This window comes from Manis pentadactyla, chromosome 7, assembly GCF_030020395.1.
Source record: "Manis pentadactyla isolate mManPen7 chromosome 7, mManPen7.hap1, whole genome shotgun sequence".
Lineage (NCBI taxonomy): Eukaryota > Metazoa > Chordata > Mammalia > Pholidota > Manidae > Manis > Manis pentadactyla.
Genome location: NC_080025.1, coordinates 128322085 through 128342367, shown reverse-complemented (window position 1 = coordinate 128342367; position 20283 = coordinate 128322085). Strand labels below are relative to the sequence as shown.

General features: G+C 45.9%; 1 long non-coding RNA gene across 1 annotated transcript in view; it reads left to right on the top strand.

Moving 5' to 3' along the window:
• LOC130684311 (uncharacterized) overlaps nt 1–20020 on the top strand; it is a 66780-nt gene extending 46760 nt beyond the window's left edge. The window contains exon 3 of the long non-coding RNA XR_008998550.1: nt 19215–20020. This is a non-coding gene — a long non-coding RNA (uncharacterized LOC130684311). The remainder of the gene's footprint in view (nt 1–19214) is intronic.
• The last annotated feature ends 263 nt before the right edge of the window (nt 20021–20283 follow it).

The following is a 20283-nucleotide window of genomic DNA, read 5'->3' as shown; positions in this document are numbered from 1 at the left end:
AATATCACAGATATTTTCTCTCATTTGTTGTTTTCTTTAATACGTAGGTTTTTGATTTCCAGAAAACTTTCAGCAGTTTATATTTGCACAGTAAAATAATGAACATCATAATACATACCAAGAGAAACTGCTTTTCAAAATATGTTTTGCTTATTTAATTTTATGAACATGGTTTGATTTTTATGGTTATGACTATTACTCACATACGATGAATTTGTTTTTCAAACATAATTCCGTTAAGGGCTCCATCCTCCAATACATAGAGTTGCTTTTTGGTTTTTTGGCTGGAACTGAAAAGTACATCTAAGAAAGTGAGAGAAAGACCAAACTGTTGGCACCAAGATGCTTCTAGAAGTCTATGGTGGTTAGGCCTTGTCAGAGCTAGTAAGGGAGCTGCCTGGGCCACAGTGGGCTTTCGGAGAACACTGGGTGGGTGGCCACCCTCATGCTCTGCCGTGAGAGCCCGTAGCATAGGTAGCTTGTCACCCCAGACAGCTTGCCAACCCAGACCAGCTCTACTGATGTTTGGCATTGAGTGTCCCTGGTTCACGGTGCGTGCTCAGGTCAAATAAACCTTAGGTCAGGGAGCTTCACCTCTTTCAGCCAAAATGATGAGCTCCATAAATGCCCATGAGTTTTTGAAGTCTGATGGCATCCCAGTTTAGAGATGGGTTTGCAATCGTGTCTTAACAGTAAACTGACCTACTGCATCTGCCACTTAGCTTGGCATACACTTAACTGAATGGAAAAGGGCACAGCCTGTTTAAAAGACCTGTTTTTGGTCACCACTAGAAATTAATGCGTTTTTGTTTTTTCCCTGCCCAACCCCAATTTCCTCTCTGTAAAATAGGTTTATTTTATTAGATTATGTAGAAGATTTTGTTCTCTATCCAAAATCTGTGATGTTAATCTAGAACACCAAGTGTAGGTCAGTATCCACCCCTTTCTCAGAAATCTGGGAGAGCAATTTTTTTTGGCTTCTCTGAATAATTTCCAGGGTGTTATGATCACTGGTGAAATTCACCAGACTCTGGATCTAGGCTAGAATTTTAGAGCCATGGGCTCCTGTGAAAGAGGAGGACATTCCCGAGATCACTCAGAGGAAGCCGTACTCACAGAAAGCTTACTAGCTGACTAGCTGCTTATCCAGCACAGTCCCACCTCAGCCTCCGGGAGACTCACTCTGGCCCAGTGTCACCTTGGGTCTGCATTCTCTGCTCTTGGTGAATGGTGCTGTATTAGAAGTCTAGCCAACAAATGCTTCGAAATGTAAGGATAGCTATTGGAAAGTTGTAACACAACCTAAATTGATATTCTAGTAACATCAGTGTTCAGAGGAGGCATTCTGAGCAAATGATTTTCAGGAAAAAAATTTAAACACCAGAGTTTTTCTCTTGCCCTTGTCCCTGCTCACATTCATGCCCCAGCAGGAGCCAGTGTGCTGCTTCCCAAGCCTGTTTGCTGCTACCCCATCCTCTTCCGCTGTCCACCTCTCTGCCAGGGGAAGCTGACCTGAGGTGCCCCGCTCTGTTAGCCTCTCCCAGCCCAGTGCCGCCTTCCATTCTGCAGATACACAAATACCAAAGTATTGAGTTTATTTGGCTTTCATTAATTTGCCAGGAGCGAGGGAGGTAGTTAGAAAGCACGATTCTAACCTGTTATTTTCCTCACTGTTAAAACGTAAAGAAGACTGATGTAAGAACCTGCTCTTTCCACCAGTCATCACCATGGTGTTCAGAAAATTATGAATCATCTTCTAAATCCACAGCTAACTTTAAAATTCAGCTTCCAGGCTAGATGTGCAGGAAATAAGATTATGAGTGCATGAACACCCCGAAGTGAGTGCGAAGTTATTTACCAGATCCCGTAATGTTAGCACTGGGAATCCTGAGGAAGCTGCATTATAAGTGAGTCACCCCTGTATGTAACCTACTGTCTCCAAAGGTGCTAACATGTCAAAAACAAATAGCTTTATAATGAGTTTAAGTTGAAACATTAAAAAAAAGTTTGGATATATTCACAGGGGATGATATAACAGGTTAGTAAGGAAAATAAGAGATATTTTAGGTACGTCCTTAACTTTTAAAATGGCAATCTTGAAAAGAGAGCTCTAATGAAGAAATACGCTATAGTGTTAGGCTCAGGGATTAAAATAAAAAAAAGAAGGCATGGAAGCAAAGTTCTAGACAATCGAGAGTATTTTCCAGTGTGACATTTTTAATGTGCTGATTTAGCAGGACCCTTTCATATGAAACTGGCATACCACCACCGTGGTGATAAGGGCCCAGTTAGCTGTAACGTCCTATGTACCAGCCATGACGAATCCTGAATTCCAGGTCCCTGTAGTTGTCTTTTCCTGTGGCCTCAGTGTTCTAGGGTCAGGGATAATCCATTTCCATGTTCAGGTCCCTAATTTTTCATCATGTAAACTGCAGGCGAGAGCAGACCTGGCCCGACGCAGGGGTGAGAGCTCAGCAAGAGCAGCAGCCGACACTGTTAGTTGAGCCCACAGGCCAGGCACTGTGCCGAGTACCAGTCATCTGTTTCAGTAAACCATCCTTTGAGGCAGGTACTATTATTAGACCCATTTATAACTAGCAAACTAAGGCTAGGAGAGGTTAAGTCATTTCTCTCAGAAGCTAGTAAATGAAGGAGCCAGGATTCAAATCATAGCAGTCTGGCTTCTAAACCCAAGCTTTTCATTTCTATCCTATTCAGTTTTCATAAATGACTCATATTTTAGAAGTATTTTTATCCTTTGGGGCTACTCAATTTCCATTTAGTCAGCTATCTTTTGTAGTGGTTTTAATGTAGTAGGTAAGGATAGTTGCATCCCCCAGAGCTGGGCCTTTTCAGGCCATACCTTGTTCCAGATCACCTGGTCACAGCTTGTTATTAATGGTGCATATTACCACAGCCCGCCCCCATGACTCCAGTAGAACAGTGATTATAAGAGAGTATGTCCAAAAAAGGTAATTTAACAAATAGCTATCCAAAGCTAAAAAAAATGACTTGGCATGGCTCGTGATGGAATTCCCTCTTTTATTATTGGAGATGAGTAGAAGCTCATTAGTGTCGTGCCTTCCAGTAAGTTCAGGCCCATAATTTAAGTAAACTGTCAGGACCCAGAAATCTGTTGCTGTGTGATAGTATTATTGTTGCTTGCTTGACTATCTAATGCCTCATTTAGGGAAGCTGGCCTTCTACTGATGTGGCACAAAGGCTCTCCATGCTGTTCTTCCATGTCTTGACATTCCCCCCCACCATCTTTACTCCTATTTGATGGTCTCTGGTCCATCCAGGTGAAGCTGGGCATGCTTGCCCTTTACACTGAACATCTTTCCTTTCCTCGCTCTTCCCCTTCAGATGAAGCCTCCTCCAGGCAGCCTTCCCTGACTGCTCAGGACTAGGTCAGGTGCCCCTGTGAGCTTCCACAGAACTCTTGTTTACCCCTTTGTGCATGAACTATACCAGTTTCTAACTTGCTTTTTCTTGTCTATCTTCCCTGACTTGCATGGGCGCCAAGAGCCAGGATTGGTATTGCTTAACTTTTGGATAAACAGTCTGATACACAAGACAGTGCCTGACACATGGCAGGCACTCAAAAAATGTTTGAATGAGAGGTAGAAATGACATAATGACAGTGGACACTATATATACAATGCCTAGTGTTTATGTTCATGAGGTACTTTCATATACATTACCTTACTGAATCGTCACAGCAACTCTGGAAAATAGGTATCTTCATCCCTGTTGTGCTGACATGGAAACATCAGCTTGCCCTCCATATACATGGTTAGTACAGTATCCCCCTAATTAAAGGAGGATGTGCTCCAAGACCCCCAGGGATGTCTGAACTGAGGATAGTACCAAACCCTGTGTATTACCGTTCTTTTCCTATATATACCTACCTACGATAGAGTTTAATTCATAAGTTAGGCACAGTAAGAGGTTAACAACAATAAAATAGAACAATTACAATATACTGTAATAAAACTTATGTGAATGTGGTTCCCCCCCTCTCAAACTATCTTACTGTACCTACTCAACCCTTTTTCCTCCTGTAATGATATGGGGTGATAAAATGCCGATGTGATGAGATAAAGTTAAGTGAATGACACAGGCATTGTGATGTAGCATTAGGCCAGTGTTGACCTTCTGAGAGTATATTAGGAGGACAATCATCAGCTTCTGGACCATGGTTGACTGTGGGTAACTGAAACCACAGAAACCGAAACTTCGGATAAGGGAAGAAAGAGTATTGTAAAGCCAGGACTTGACCTTAAAGTCTTCTGACCCCAGATCTTGTGCTCTAACATGTACCATGTGACTATTACAAAGGCCAGTCCACAAAACAGGTATTAGAATCTGTAACAAAAACTGTCATTCTTGTCGTAACTAACAATCTTCCAGGAGAACCGACAGGTTTTCATTTCTCTCCCTTTCCTCCTTGGCATCCCCCTGCCCCCCTGCCACACACACACACACATTTCCACTGAAAGCCTTCCACTGACATGGGATGGATCCTTTCTAAGTTTGAAGGTGTTCATGGTATGTCTTTTGTATTCAGACTAAGTGGGCTGCTGCCCTTATTTTCCTGGGGATAGAGCTTTTGGAAAAGTGGAGAACTGTGGCATTCGAGTCCTTGGACACATTGAGTTAGAGCATGGTTTGTGAGGGAGTGAGAAATGAACAGGCTGGGAGGTGTGTGTGCCCAGGTGCTGTGGGAGAAGGTGAGCAAGAGGGTTTGAGTGAGGGGCTGGTTTGCTTGGCAGGTAAGGGCCTGGAGAGAGTCTACCTGGGATAGGCTGTGTAGTTAAACAGTTGACCAGATCTTAGTAACAGACGGGGGTGCGCTCCGCAGGCCTGCAGGGGAGTGGGCTGGAAGCAGGAGAGGTGGCAGCATCCTCGGCCACAGAGCTAGATGTGAATGATACACCTGGAAAATGGCCTGTGTCATGTCCACAAGCAGGTAGCCCAAGGAATATAGCATAATCAGAGGAGGAAGAGGACTTGGAGCAGTGTTTCCTAAACTTTAAAAATTCAGAATTTAATACTCAGCCCTGCTCTGTCCTAGGTACTCCTGGTAATATAGTCAAAGGGAGGACTTTTTAATTTCATAGAGAAATTAATTTTGCCACCACAATAGAACATTAGATCAAGTTCATATATACATTTAGCAATTGTTTGAAGTATCAGTTATGAATATCTCCTTTTACACCTGGTTATTTGCAGGAAGAAGATAAACCAGCATTTATTATGGTTCTGTTGGGTGGGGGGTAAGGTTGGTAAGAGATGCAGATGTGGCTGGAGGTGCTCTCTACAGGACATTGAGGGATCAGAGCAGCCCAGGGAGGTCAAGGTGGGCTAGTGTCATTGTTCCATTCATTCAACAAAGATTTCTTGAGCACTGCCTGTATGCCAGGCACTGGTTAGCACCGAGCTAGTGATAGTGACAATGATGAAAACAACATGCATGGTCTCTGCCGTCATGGGACCTAAGTGCACAGAAAAGCAGTCCAGTAAGACTTGGGCTACATGCTGGGAGGGAACAGGTGCTCTAGAATGAAGTGGGGCTTCCTTCTGAGTTGTTCTCTGAGGAGGTGAGCTCTTAAGCTGGGAGCTAAAATATGAGAAGGAAAATGTCAGTGAAGAGCTCAGGGGTGAGGTTTCAAGCATAGAGACCAGCATGTTTAAAGGCTCTGGAGGGGGAATGAGTTTGGACTTTGAGAATCAAGAAGGCGCTGAGATGAGAGTGGGAGAAGCAAGCAGGTGCAGTCCCTGGGAGGCCTTCAATGTGGTCTGGCCCTGTTCTGGAAGGCTTCCGTCTCACAAGTCTCATGGCATCACTTGATGAGCCCTCTAAGAGTCCCCAGCCCAGACCCAGGTACCCCTGAGCTCTCAGGAGAGCCTCATTCCCGAGAGCCTGCTGCTGCTCTCCTCCCTATTAGTGTTACTTGTTGCGGGGAATAATAAACAAGAACATACAGTGAAAGCAAATTTTAGTGAAATTGGAACCAGGAGTCATTTCAAGTGCTAAAAAGCACAAAAATATGCCCATAAAATGTCTTCAAATGGCACCAGTTTTAGAACATGATCTGGTTTGCCCTCCTGTGGCTCACGCATGCAAATCTTGTGTGCCAAAGAATCGGTGGTGAATACAGCAAGGCAGTAAGATTAAAAACCTGAATATTGGTTAATTTTGAAAAGCGAAACCTACATTGTTGGCTCCCCAAAGTTCTGGGGAAGACTGTCTGCTGAATGAAGTGGAACTACTTTCTCATGGTCTGTCATTAGGCCCCGGACCCTGAAGGAGCAGCGAGGTGGCCTCAGGCCAGCCCTGGCTTCTGAGCACCTCTGCTGCTGGTCCTGACCTGGGTCCGGAAGGCCCCGTGCTGTCAGGGGCATTCAGCGCAGGCTTGTCACAAGCACTTCTCCTAGGTCTTTCCCTGTGGGCTCTTTGAACCACCTCTGCTCTGTTCTAGAAGAAATGAACTTCGAACTTGGGGGATAGAGTGGGGGTGGGGGTGGGGAGCCAGAAGGAAGAAAGCACTAGAAATTGTTGTGTAAACACTGGTTCTGATCCTTCTAATCTTTTACTACCTGTGGGGAACAGGTGGATGCAGAGAAGCTGCTCGCAGGAGAGCTGGTTTTTTTCAAGGTTATGGGTTATGCAACAAAGCAGAAATATCTTTGAAGCTGCAGGAGGAGATCAGAGCAGCTTGTCCACAAGGCACATTACGCACAAGTTTCCCTTTATGAAATTGTATTTGCTTGAGTATCATTAGGAATTTCTGTGCCAGCATTTAGCTATATCTCTGAGGTGTGCTGGTCTGTAGTTAAAGTAAGCATTTTTTTTAAAGGACTCTTTCAAATTTTCCCTGAGGTGCCAGTCTGAAAGCAGTTATCCTTCACCAGCTGTTTTTGAGTAGAATGTTGTCATATCTTATTCTGTAACCTTGTATTCATGTGTGTGAGGAAAGAAAAAAACAAGAATATTCTCTCACTATCCAGTTTCAAAGTGGATATAGACAGCGATGTACCAGGTTCTGCAGACCAGGCGGTGCTGAGCTCGCGTCCAGAACAGTGACCAGAGAATGAAAGGAGAGAAGTATTTTTAGCACGTCAGAGTCGCTTGGGAACATTGGTTTCTCCCCAGCCCAGTAATTCCAGCAGGGAGCTCAGTGGTGAGTACATACGCTCTAATTCAGCGTGAACACGTTTTGGTTCTGTGTTATACTCTAGGATATTTACAAGGACTGGTTAGTTGCTGATTTGCTGGAATAGCTTCGAAACCCTGTCTATGAGCTTGGCTTTTAGGGGCCCTCCATTCAGTCCGAACGTGAGCCATTACTTCGGAGGGCTGGTAAGAGGCCGCTGGGTCCCTCGGTGGCCCGGAGACTGTTCTTCTCCCTATGAAGTGTGGCTTCCCCTGGACATCGGGGGTGGAGGATGCAGTTAACTGTCTCCCTTTTCCTGTGTTGAGGTGATTCTAGCATATGTGTTCAAATTTTGATGTTGAGAACAATGTGACCTCTGCAATTAGGTTCTTAAAACTTTTGGTGTGCCAATTTAAACCACTAACAATGTTAAATCAGCTAAAAACTTCAGGGAGGCTATAAATCAAGTACAGCTTTGGAAAAGGAAGATATCCTGTCTGGGCTTTGAGGACGTCCCTAAAATCACTTTTGAAGACTGAAAGACTTTGTGCATGTGGTAAGAAAAGTACAGGTTGATTTCCATACAAGGAAATCTTTAGTAAACTTGTTGAGCTGATCCATGTTTGACTGAGGACTGATCCATCTCTCCTGGCCATCTGAGCAGGGGGTGCTGGTAGGAGCAGAGAGGAAGCCCCTGGGTATGGAGGAAGCACTGGGGCAGGATTAGGAGCTGGGATTCTCATCTCTTGTCTATAGCCCCTACCCTTCCTTCCATGCCACAGGGGCTGTGCGGTTCAGGGCAGGTTACCAGGCCTCCCTGTTGAGATGAGGCAGTGTATGGCATATAGGCTCTGAAGTCAGGCTGCCTGGATCTGAATCCCAGCTCTGCCACTTCCTAGCTATGTGATTTGGCACATTAAAGTTACTTAATGTCTTTGTGCCTCAGTTTCCTCATCCATAAAATGGGAATGGTAGTAGGAGCCACCTCATAAAGCTTCTGTGAGAATTTGCATGGGTAATAGGTATAAAGCGCCTGCAAGGTGATTGTCTTCTCCAGGTTAGCTCGTGGACACTGCATTCCAGGTGACAGAGTCTGTTCCTCTTTCTACTTCTGTCTACTTTGCCTCTGAGTAGCAAACAGTAAATGGCCAGCATGTTCACAAGAGAGCGAGTGGTGGACCGAGGAAGCCAAAGGGGCTGCATGGGCTCTGGAACAGGGCTCAGGCTGGTGGCACGTCCTCACTGGGCCCCGCCGCCTTCCCTGGGCACTTAGGTGGCACTCCTTGCCTCTCCAGAAGGAGCGGCCACTCAGCCCCATGGGAGACACGTGCCTCAGCATCTCCCTGAGGTAACCTACACAGTGGAGACCAGGGCCTCAGGTAGGCAGTTGTCGCTGACCTGGAGGCAGTGCCCTCTTGCTTGCTGAGGGTCTGGGCAGCATTCGCCGGTTTAACTTCCAAGCCTCATTATCAGACCCGCCTGGGGGCCAAGCCCTTTACCAGCTGGCTCTGCTTTCACTCAGACTCACCATTCTCAACTTCCATTGTTTCAGACTCTCTGCACACTTTTCCCTGGGAAGGAGCCCAGTCGGAGGCAGGAGGAACACTAGTTTCAGGCTTCTCGCCCAGATGGGCAGAGGTCTTCAGTGGGAGGAGAGTGTGCTCCTGGGGCAGGCTTACAGAGCTTGTGTTTCCTCTTCAGAATTTACTTAGTGGTTCTGCCCTGCATGGTGGAAAACGCTGGGCTCTGAAGTTTGGGTGGTTCCATCCAGTCTTCCACAAAGATAAAATCATGAAAGGCTGCCTGTGAGTAGACTTAGGGAGACTGGTAAGGGGCATCTAAAAATCTCAGGGGGGCTAAGCAGAGAGCAGTTTGGGAATCAGAAGCTAAGGTGAGGGCAGATAAGGCTGTACTCGTCTTACAAGTCATAAACCTTGAAATTCTGTCAGCTCTCACGTGGATGTGGAGAAACCTCCCAGAATACATGTCTTAAATCCATTTTACAATGAACTTAACTGGAGAATGGCAAATATTCCTTACTTTTCAAAGTTGTTAGCCCAGAAATCTTTAAAAAGGCCAGCTACTTCTCGTGGTCAAAACCAAATGTTCCCAGGTTTTGCAAACAAATCTGGAAATTGCCCCCTTCATCCTGGAGGGGCTAGCGGCCACGATGGCTGGGCGAGGCTGCCACCTTGTGGCCAGCTCCAGGAAGGGCGTGTGCAACCTCTTGGATCCTCTGAGAAATATATGAATTTTAAAGTTTTTCTACAGTGATTTTTCAGTCGCCCTCTCATTACACATTCCGTATCTGGGGCTTATTGTAAAATCTGTACTTTGTCCTTTATCTTCACAGTCACTATTTTCCAATAAGCTTTTTTACTCAGCCTCCAGACTGATCTTTCTAAAATGTAAATTTGGTCGTCTTTCTCTCACTTAAAGCCAGCCCTTAAACAACTCCTCCTCCAATTTCCAGCACATCTCTCAGCAGATCCCTGAGCCCAGCGCCTCCACCCTGGACTGCACCTTTGCGTGTGCTCTTAGCACTTCCTCATCTGTTTAATTGCTAACACCTCCTGGTTCTTCAGAGCCACCTCAGGTACCACCTCCTTCAGGAAGCCCTCTGTTTGTAGGACTAATGCAACACAAGATAACATGAGAGGGAGGAAGAGAGGATATCAGAGGGAACCTGACACAGCACATTATAACCAGGTGTACTTTCCTCCTCCCCCGCAGTTGTGAGCTGATTGAGAGGGAAGGCTTTTGTCTCTGTATCACAGTGGTTAGCATATAACTGCTGCGCTAGGAGGAGTAAAGGGAAGGAGAAGAAAAGCAGGCAAAACCTACATTACCGAGTATCCACTTGGGTGTGATGGACTCAGGAAAGCCCTCAGTTAAGCTCAAGGTGCCGTCAGAACAGTGACCCCCAATGTCAGCACAAAAGGTAGAGAAACTTAACACCTCTAGAGGCAACCTTTACTCACCTCTCCTTTGTACTATTCCCTGTCTCCATTCAGCCCATCCTACTGCCAAATTAATCTTTTTAAAGCATGCTTCAGTCATGTCACTTTCTTCCTCAAAATTCTGCTGTGGAAGAGCTCCAAATTCTGTAGCCCGGTTGTCCAGGGCCTGCACAACATGATCCCAGCCTGCCTACATTGCACGCCACTTTTTGTATGTACCATCCATATTCTAGAACTCAAGATGATTTGCTGATGAATCTAATACTGTATTTGACAGGCAGAGTAGCAAAAGCACGTCCTAAAATTTCAATTGAGACGTGTGACTGAACATCTGTGGGGTGAGGTGCAGCTCTGCTCACTGGGGAATCCTCAATGAGGAAAGTGCTGTTCCGTGCTGCAAAGAGCTGATGGTCCAGCTGGGGAGAAGACAGAAACATGCAGGCGACATTAAGGAACCGAATGGCAGAAAGGAACATGTCACAAGGCAGGATGATTAACTGCCAAATAAATGGCTGACCAGTGTGGTGGTGATTAAACAAGATGATGTATGTGAAATGCCTCTGCCCTGTAAGAGTCCCTGTTGTAGGCTGTCTGTCTCTCACACAGGATGTAGCTCTGTTACACTTCAGACATCCTAGGTACACTGCCAGTCATGCAAACTCTTGGTGGTAAGGCCCTGGGGCACTGCGCAGCCCTACGTGCCCCCTGCGGTAGGACTGCAGCCGCGGCGATGCTGAGGTGCACATGTGTCTGAAGCGTTTTCTCCCTCCCCATCGCCCTTCCTCGTCTGACCTGTGCTGCCTTGAAACTCTGTTCCTCCTTTAGAATCCAGCCCAGGGCTGACACTGATGCTGTAGGCAGGGCAGCCCCTCCCTCTGCTGAGCTTCCGTGGCCCCTTGTCAGACATGGCCCCTACGTCTGCTGACCTGTGTCGCTCAGGTGTTTCTCCCCTCTAAGGGATGCAAACCTCCTGTATGCTTTCCCTTTACACTCCTAGCACTCGACAGCATCCGACATGGAGTATGGGCCCCTTAGGTGTTGGTCGCTGATGGAAAGGACTTCACCGTTATGGGGACTCCGTGAACATCAGTTAACTTTATGTTAAGTCCAAGTGCTTGAGTGCAGAAGAGGGTTCAGGGAGGCTCCATAGAGGAAGTAGGTGAAACTGAACTGAATGGTGAAGGTTTTGTACATTAAAGTGGGCAAGGAATAAAAAACCAGGTGGAGTAGTTCAGTGTCTGTGGCTGCTGGCAGTGTAACTCTTCCCCCAAAACAGAGCTGAAGGAGGGAGCCCTGCAGAGCAGGGGAGTGGAGGCTGCTTATTTCAATTGGAGCCGAAGGAAGTTGAGCAAATGCCCAGAAGGTGGGTTGGATTTAGAGAATGGAATGGCCTCAAGTGCACCCAGTATCTTGCAGGCAGTGGACGCCCTTTGCTTCTCTTTGAAAACCATAGTGACTCAATCCAGTGGTGCTGAGAATGGAAGCTGCTCTGGGGCCCTGCCTTCATTTCCTGTGGGCATTGAGTCTCAGGTGGTGACCAAGAGCTTAGGACCAGGGGTGAAGCCCCTCTACTGTTTAATGCCACCCACTTAAGGGACCAGATCTCTTGTCAACAAAGGCTTTCCTCCTGGTGGTGCCCTTGACCAGGGACTGAGCTGTTGGACCTTTGGACCCCTTCAGCTCTGCCCTGTTCCTCTCCCCTAGTGACTGGCATGACCCGGAAGGTGGTAGCACCCACGTGCAGCAGGTGGCCTCCGGAGCTGAGTCACCACCCTGGGAACAATGCCCTAGTGAGGCTGGCTCAGGCAGCTAGAGAACCTCCACCTTGCTCAGCTTGTAAGAGCTGTCAGGGCAACAGCCAGGCAAGGAAAAATAGATTCGTTGATGTATTTCGAGTGTCACTGCTGATTAGGATGTGAAATAAAGCTAGGTGAAGAACTGAAAAGGAAATTATCTTAATGGTAGTTTCTGGCTGGTGTCTTTGGCAAAGTACAGACAGTTTTTCACACAGTTACAGTTATGGTCCATTTTGTTTTATTTAGACATACCAGAACCATCCATTTACAAATATCTTTAAAAATGGAATGAACAGATTCTAAAGTGATGTTTTTCAGATTCTGTTTGACCTTGTGGATTAAGGGAGCTTAAGGAATAAAATGGCATAGAGAAACGTCTAAACTATCAATATTCTTAAGAAATAAATGCATGAAGTTTAGGGGTTTTTTTTAAAGTTTTTAATTAACTTATAGGGACTCTGATAGATGTTGTTTTCAAAGATTATGATGCTTTTATTTCATTTCCAGAGAAGATAAAAATGTAGTGCTGCTTTTGAAAGGAGATTAAAAAAATGTATGTCTGACTCGTTTACTACACTAATGAATAGAGATGGCCTCAGTCTAAAAAAAAAACAAGTGAACCATCATATCCCTCCTTGCCTGACAAAATAAGCCTTTATCAAGTAGCAAAAGAAGGGCGAGTCTGACTACCTAGTCACCATTGCAGCTAATCAGGATTTTCCAAAACACAAAACAAAAAGCTCTCTGCATTTTCACCACAAGTGAACAATGACTCTTAGGAAATACTACCAACTTTCTCAATTCCTATAAGGCCAAAAAGAGTCTGGTGACAATGAATCAGTTGGTTGCCCAAATGCAAAGGCTGCATGTGGTTAACGATGCTGTCACCACTGGCAGCTTTCAAGATTGGAGGAAATGGCATCATGTCTCTTGTTTTTTGAGTATGGAATTTTTTAACTTAAAAAAGTTCATTTTTAAAAAATTCTACACATCACATGCCCAGTTAATTCTGTATAGCTGAAGCGTCCCTGAAGGCAAAACCCCAGTCATCTTGAGCAAATTGTCTTGAGCTCTGAGAGTATGTGCGTGCCCTCTGACCAGCCCCAGGCCTGCATGAGGCCGTTTCCCCAGGGCTGTGGAACTCAGCTACTGACTTGCCAAGTACGCTGGGAACTGTCCCTGAAGCTGGGTTTTTTCCCCTTGTTCTTTCCGTGAATACTGTATATATAAAAAGTTAGCCACACCAGAAAGTGGACAGAATGTTTCCTAGTTTTTTATAAGGCAGAAGAATTGAGGCAGATTGTGCTGGACGTCAGAACCATACCCTGATTCCTACAGCCTCTATGATTTCAGATCAATAAATTTAGGCTGAATCGAAGTGAATGTGAAAGTTAGAGGTCAGTTAATTCAGCTGATTCTAGAATCCATTCCAGTCAAAAGATACTCTAAACTCATTGGATTTGGGAGTGCAATTTGGGGAAGGAGGATTTTTAACAAGAGGGAAGCTTTATTCTTCATTTTTTGACCTGTGTGGGGTGGGAGAATTAACCTGCTTTTGGCAAGAAGTTGCCAGTCCTGGTGCCTTACAGAAAGAGTAGTGAGCACTCAACACCGAATTCAATATGCCTGGCCTTGAAGAAAGCTGCCTTAATAGTACCGATGTGACCGCATTCGGCATCGAAGCCATTAGAAGGTACTTGGGAAGCACTTAGGCACTGATGAGTTAAAAAGGCAGAGACATCCAGTGAGTGAGTTCTCGCCCTGCCCAAGTTTGTTTATCCTGCCCTTCTGAAGTCGGAGCCAACATTCTTAATGGTTTTGCATGATTCAGAATGTTTCTCTTTTGGCAGGGCCACTCTCCACACATGGGTTTAGGACTAAAACCCCTTAGGTGAGGTCCCAAGCAGAAACTGCCTTTATAGTTAATGTCCTGTTTTAGAATCATCTTATTTTAGACCAAAAGGAAAACTATCAAATACGGCTTACCTGTTTTGGAGTTGAAGAGACTAAACTTGGGGGACTTCGGTCTGCCAGAGATCCCAGAGCAGGAAGGAGAGGCCACAGCAGCTCGTCCACCTTTGGAGGAGGTTCCAGCATGCCCTTGGCCTCCCAGCCAGGAGAGGCCATTTGCCCTTGGAGCAATGTTTAGAAAATTACTTAAGGCAGAAGGGAGAAACCTCATTCTTTACAAAATGAAACAAATCAGTTATTTATTTGTCATAGGCAACTTTTTCAAAGTCTCTTGTCAGTGTTGTAAATTTATTAGCTCCTGGGCAGAAATAAGAACAGTACCTATATGCCAAAATGCAAGATTGGTAACTTGCTCTCTTTCTCTTTTTTTTGGGATTGAGAATTAAGTTTTGCCACACTAGTTCTTAATAAAACAAACGGAGTCCTTCCAAACGGAGGGAATTGAGCAATATTCTAAGAACATGTTGTACTCTTTTGGCCCTGAGTAAATGTAACATTTAGAAGATGCTCTAGAAGCTCACAAGCACCTCTTGGTAATGAGGAGGGAGGACGGGGACAGAATGGGATAGAGAAGCTAGATGGACCAGAGGAGGAGAGTTCAGGACAAGCAGCCGACGCGCCCTCTTCCCACCTGCTTGTGAACTTGGGCACAAAGCCCACGGGAAGGGCCCCATTGCCCCATGAGCCAGAGTGTGAATCAGTGACCCTGCCAGGCCCTCTGGTGCTGTGAGGACCAGTTCTCCTCTGGACCCTGTCCCACCTCCAGCATCCACAAGAGCCAGGGACGGCATCTTCGGAAAAGGACCCGGCAGCTCCCTGTGCCCGCCGCTGCTTTCTCAGGAAGCCAGTTGGCCACAAGGACAACAACCAGAGCTGAGAGAGAAAATAATTTAGATAGTTTTTGCCTGGAAAAGCCAGTCAAGAGATCCGCACGGGATTCCTGCAGGGGTCCTTCTGGGTGTGGGATTCCACAGCTGGCGTTGGTCACTTCGTTATGTTAATGGCACGGCTATTACAAAACTGCGTTTTCCCCCAAGAATGCACACTAACTTTGTCTAAGGATCAAGTCAGCACCCCCAACGAGGTCTCTTCGCAGGAGAAACTGCTCTTCAGCCCTCCTAACAGTGAGTGCCTTTTTTCCCATGGAAACAGCATGAAGCCAGCAGTACCTTGTATTTAGCTTCCAGTATGACTTTGGAGATAAATAACAGTGCTTTTCTCCCCCATCACCTGTATTGTCTTCATTTTTAAGGTAGACAGTTTATTTTAAAAAGAGCTAGGACGGAGAAGTGTTTGACTGTGTACAGGCCGCCCTGGGTCCCCCATGGCCTTTCCAGGGGCCACTCTGCCAGGGTGGGGGCCGTCTCCCGTGCTGCCCAGAAGCGTGCGCACCTTGGCCCCACCCCACTGAAACCTGGGGGCGGTGGGGAGGCGCACTTAAATAGACCTTGGATTTCTTGTTTTATTTTTGTGTGCTTAAGAAATTATAATCTGGCAAATGTTTCAAATTTAAACCATGGGTACAATTTTCCTTACAGAAGATTACACAGTAAACAGGAAAAGTGGAATCGAAAGCAGCTTGTGTTGTTTCTTCCCTAGGGTTTTATATTCGTACTGTGTTTGAATGCCTCAGCCAGCCTGCTCTTGCTGTTTCTTTGTCGGGACGCTGCCGTGTTAATAGCCTTCTCGTATGCAGGCGGACTGGGGTACAGGGCCGAGAGCTCCTGTCCTCCCCTGCTGTTCTTGATCAGTGTGCTAAATTTCCTGTACACGAGCAGCACTTGGAAGTACCTTAGCTGTGTTTTGCCTCCAGTGTACAGGGAAGTCAGCATCCCTGAATATGGTCATCTGCCTTTGGCCTAAATTTTAAAGGATTTGGGTTCAGGGAACAGGACTCATGTTGAGCTGAAGAGCATTTTGCAAGGCATCATTTAATCTGTCTCTAGCCAAAACTACACTCCAGACAAATAGTCACCTGTAGACCCCGTTCATCAAGGCATCCCAGAGGGGGCCTACCAGCCCCTCTGGGAAACCCAGGCACAGCTGACCACCCTTATTTCTTCTTGCCCACTCCTCTAGAGAGATGGAGAACAGGAGGCCCTTGGGAAAGCTTATCCTGACCCCAGAGCCTGGTGCTGTCCCTATGGGCCCCACAGCCCCTAGAGACCCTGTGCTAGTCCCCATCCCACTGTCAGCCAGCTGTCTGGCCCCCACTAGCTTGCAAACTCGTAGAACTGGTGCTGGGCGGATGCCTGTCCTTCTGCCCTTTGTGAACTTCATGTGTGTTTCCGCCTTGGCTGTCCCTGCCCTCACCCGACTTCCACCCCGTGTGTGTGCAGGAGCGCAGGCACGAGCGTGCTCTCACACGCTTTCGAGTCCTACAGTCTTGGGTTACCTCGGATCCCTTGCTGTCTAATACCACAAGTTCCTGCCCACCAGCGCGGTGGCCTCCCCCATTCTCACTGCTTACCTCCCTGCCATGTCCCTCTGAGGCCCTCCCTTTTTCCCTCCTGCCCAGACCATCCCATGGAGCCCCGCTCAGGCCCTTTCCTCTGTGAAGCCCCCTAACTCTTCGGAATGGCAGTGTCCTCTTCATTGGGTGACATCTGTTTATATGTTTGCTTACCCAGGACTTGTGTGCCTTGTTGGCTTCTGCACCCTCCGAGCCTCATGCAGCGCCTGGTACGTGGTAAACGCAGTCGGCCATGGGGTGTGAGTAGATCAGGAGCAGCAAGTGTTTGGAATGCCCTCATCGCAGTTTTGGATAGGATCTGTCTTTTCCTGGACTCTTGACTCCCTTGTTATGATGTCGATTGGTTTACATGCTACCCTTTCCCTCCAGAGAAACCCCCATTTACCGATGCCTGTTAGTATTTCAGTCTTTCATACCTATTGTAACATACTGATTATATATCCTTCAGAAATTTTATCCAAAACGTTAAATGTGCTATCCCCTCCCGGGGGTGTGGTTAACATTTATGGAAGATTATCATCCATGTGTTTTACTTGAGTTATTTCACAACTCTGAGAATTAATAGTATTACTTCCACTTTATACATGAAGAAACTAAAGCTCAAAAATGGCTTGTACAAGCTGTGTAACAAGCGACAGAGGGAATCTTTGAATCAGGTCTTTCTGACCCCAGAGCTTAAGCTGCTTGTCTCTCTAGTCACAGTTTAAACGTGCCATTAAATGTGAGGTCAATTAGTAGCACGTGACACTTAAAAGGCAGCATGTAAGCAGGTTAACTCAGAGAAGCTGGTGCTGGGGCGGAAAGGCAGAGACAAGGAAAAGATACTACTGGTAGGTTTGCTCCTAAGCAGAGATTGACAGAGGTCAGCTTCGACCACCTCAAAGGTTCAAGAGGCTGACTGCTGAGCACTTCACCTCTGGGGGCCTCTTTGACAAGGGCTGTCCTTACAAGAGTGTAGGTTGGCTGTCGGTCCCTCCTGAGAAAGCAGCAGGAGTCTCACTGGTAAAGAATGGAATTGGCCGCTCTCCTTGGTGATGGCCCTGCCCTGCACCTAGAACCAAGAGCTCCTGGGGAGGGTGTGGGCCTCCAGTGCTCACTAGGGGAGGCAGGGGTATCAGTGAAAAGCTGCAGGTGCATTTGTCATACTCATACCCTCAGAGTTGAGCGAGCTTACATTGCCTCACACAGTCTTCTTGGCCAAACCTTTTGGTGCTCTGGTTTACCCGTCTATAAATGATGTGTGTCCATCTGAATCTTAGGAGGCTGCTGTTCTTGGTCACACAGTACTCCCAAGTTCTTGAGGCATGACAGCGAGAAAGAAGGAAGTATGCTACAGAATGAGATTTTATCATACGCTTTTACAGGGCAAGGTTAATTACCGGACTTGCCAGCAGCTTAAATGAATTACTCCAGATACTTTTCCAAAATGCTGAAAAGCTCCCAGCAAACAGCAGACCGGCATTCCTCACAACCTGACACATATCTCAGTTACTGTTTAAAAGGGAAGGTATGCCCCTCTGACTTTGGGTCCAGTCCTTGTTATGATAAAGACAATTTTGGAAACATGCTGTTACTTTATAATAGTACTTAAATATTCCAGAATTGTTGTGATTTAATAGCTCCACATTGGTTTGAATTCTGCGTTTGCCCTGATAGATCTTCCTTCCATTTATACTTCTCAGCTTGAAATTTTATATTTGTTTTCCTGTTGTAAGACAGTATAGAATGTAACTGGCTTTTCTTCACCATTTCTCTTACTAGTCAGGATCCTCTTGAATTCAGCCCCAACTCTCCAGAATCTTCCCAACGTATGTCCCTGTTTTGATAGCATCTTGGAAGTGCATGAGCATAGTCACTGAAGAGCATGTTCACTAGCAGTTGACGTGAAGGTCACACCTGTGAACCACAACTCATTTTCTTCCCAGTCAGATCTGATGCACGTATATAGATGGTATCACACCATTGCTGATGAACGTGTCCTGATCTGTGCCCTCGGCTGTGTTTAAGTTCCTCCCTGGAGTTGTAATCATTAACTTAGAAGTTGCCATAGGTGGTAACTTGACAGGACAGACTTCATCATCTTGCTGAGTCACTCAGCCTCCTGCTGGGTGAAATGTGAGCTTTTGAGACTTAAGCCCCTTGAAAGGAGATCTCCTTGGTGCTCTTTTGCAAGCACTCCCAGTTACTGTAGCAGGTCACATGTGCAGAAGATCTGAACAATCAGTTTTAAGAAATGGAGACCTCTGGGACCTGGGCTTCCTTTCTTGTGATGTGGTGAAGGTGCAGTCCAGCTTTAAAGTTAGACCACGTCGGGGAGACTGCAGTGCAGTTTCAGTTCTGAATTGCCCTCCCCGTGATACCAGAACAGTTAAGGGGAGGCTGTACTTACAGACTAGTGCTGCCCTCTGCTGGCCTTCTGGAGTCTGTGCCGCTGCAGCGTGAGGTTTGCAACGTCGGTTTTTACAATAGAAACCTCCTGTCTTCTGGTCAGGCTGCTTTCTTTCATGCCTTTCTTCCATGATTGGAGCTATAGGTTTACATTCTGTTTTATTTTATAAGACATCTTGCTGAGCAAACCTTGATGACCTGTGAAACGCACAGTCGGCATTTTATTTAGTAGTGCCACAACGGCGCAGAGAGGATACCAGCGTGAGGGGACGTTTGCCACCCACTGCACAGGAACCTTCCCAACCTACATGTCTTAAGCAGCAAAGAGAGGGTGCTTCTTAATTCTCAAATTAAAAATTCATTTCTCTATGACGTTGGTGGAATAACAAGAGAAAACAACTGACTTGTACTTCCTCTGTTGCTCCGGGATCTTTCCTAAGGGTTTATGCTATTATTTAAATTCCAGGTGCTGATCTTCTGAACAAATGCCTCCTGAAGATTTTGATGCCTGGGAAATACCTGTCAATAGATTGCTTTCACACCCCTGTGTAAGTAGAGGCTTGTGCTTGTAAATCAACCTCAGGGGAGTTTTGTTTTATTTGTTCCTGGATGATACCCCAGTAAAACTTTCTTCATGTGGTCATTAGTGTTTGATCTCTATTACAGTCCTCTTAAACACTCATCTCTCAATTTACTGTTGGAAAAAGTCTATAACATGAACTTCTGCCTAAAAGCAAGTGTGGATCCCATGTTCAGGTCCTAGAATGGGAAAAGAAGACAGAAAATATTAAAGACATGCATTTCTGTTAACTGAGTTGGAGATGCCATTTATAGATCCAAGGGCATCTTTTCAGATTTTAGTATTCATCACACACATCTACAATTAGGTACCCTGGAGTGGGTCAGCATATGGCAGATGTATGAACGCAGGGTCTGTGAGCTCCGTTTATGAGCTGTGCCAGCTCTCTTAGCTGCATCTCTGCTAATAATGTGCTGAAGGAAAAAGGATTTGTTTTTATCATCATAGCTGTCATTTATTGAATGTTGACACCATGCTTTACTTAGTTATTTAGCAAACTTCTTTACCTTATTTATCTTAATTCTCACACCAACCTTCAGTGACAGGGACTGTTAATCCTGACTTTACAAATGAGACAGAGGCACCAAGAGTTACAGTAACTCACCCAGGGCTGTGCGGGAGGGCTTGACATTCTGGCTGCAGGAGTCTGCCTGGGACCATGTCACTGCACTGCCGCATAATAATGGGGGAGCTTAGGAGGATAAACTTGGGGGCTTTATCTTTAGGTTTGAGGTGAGTCTCTTGTAAGCAGCATATGGATGGATCTTGCTTTTTTATCCATTCTATTACTCTGTGTCTTTTGATTGGTGCATTCAGTCCATTTACATTTAGGGTGATTATTGAAAGGTATGAATTTATTGCCATTGCAGGCTTTAAGTTTGTGGTTACCAAAGGTTTAGGGTTAGCTTCTTTACTGTCTTACTGTCTAACTTAACTCGCTTGTTGAGCTATTATA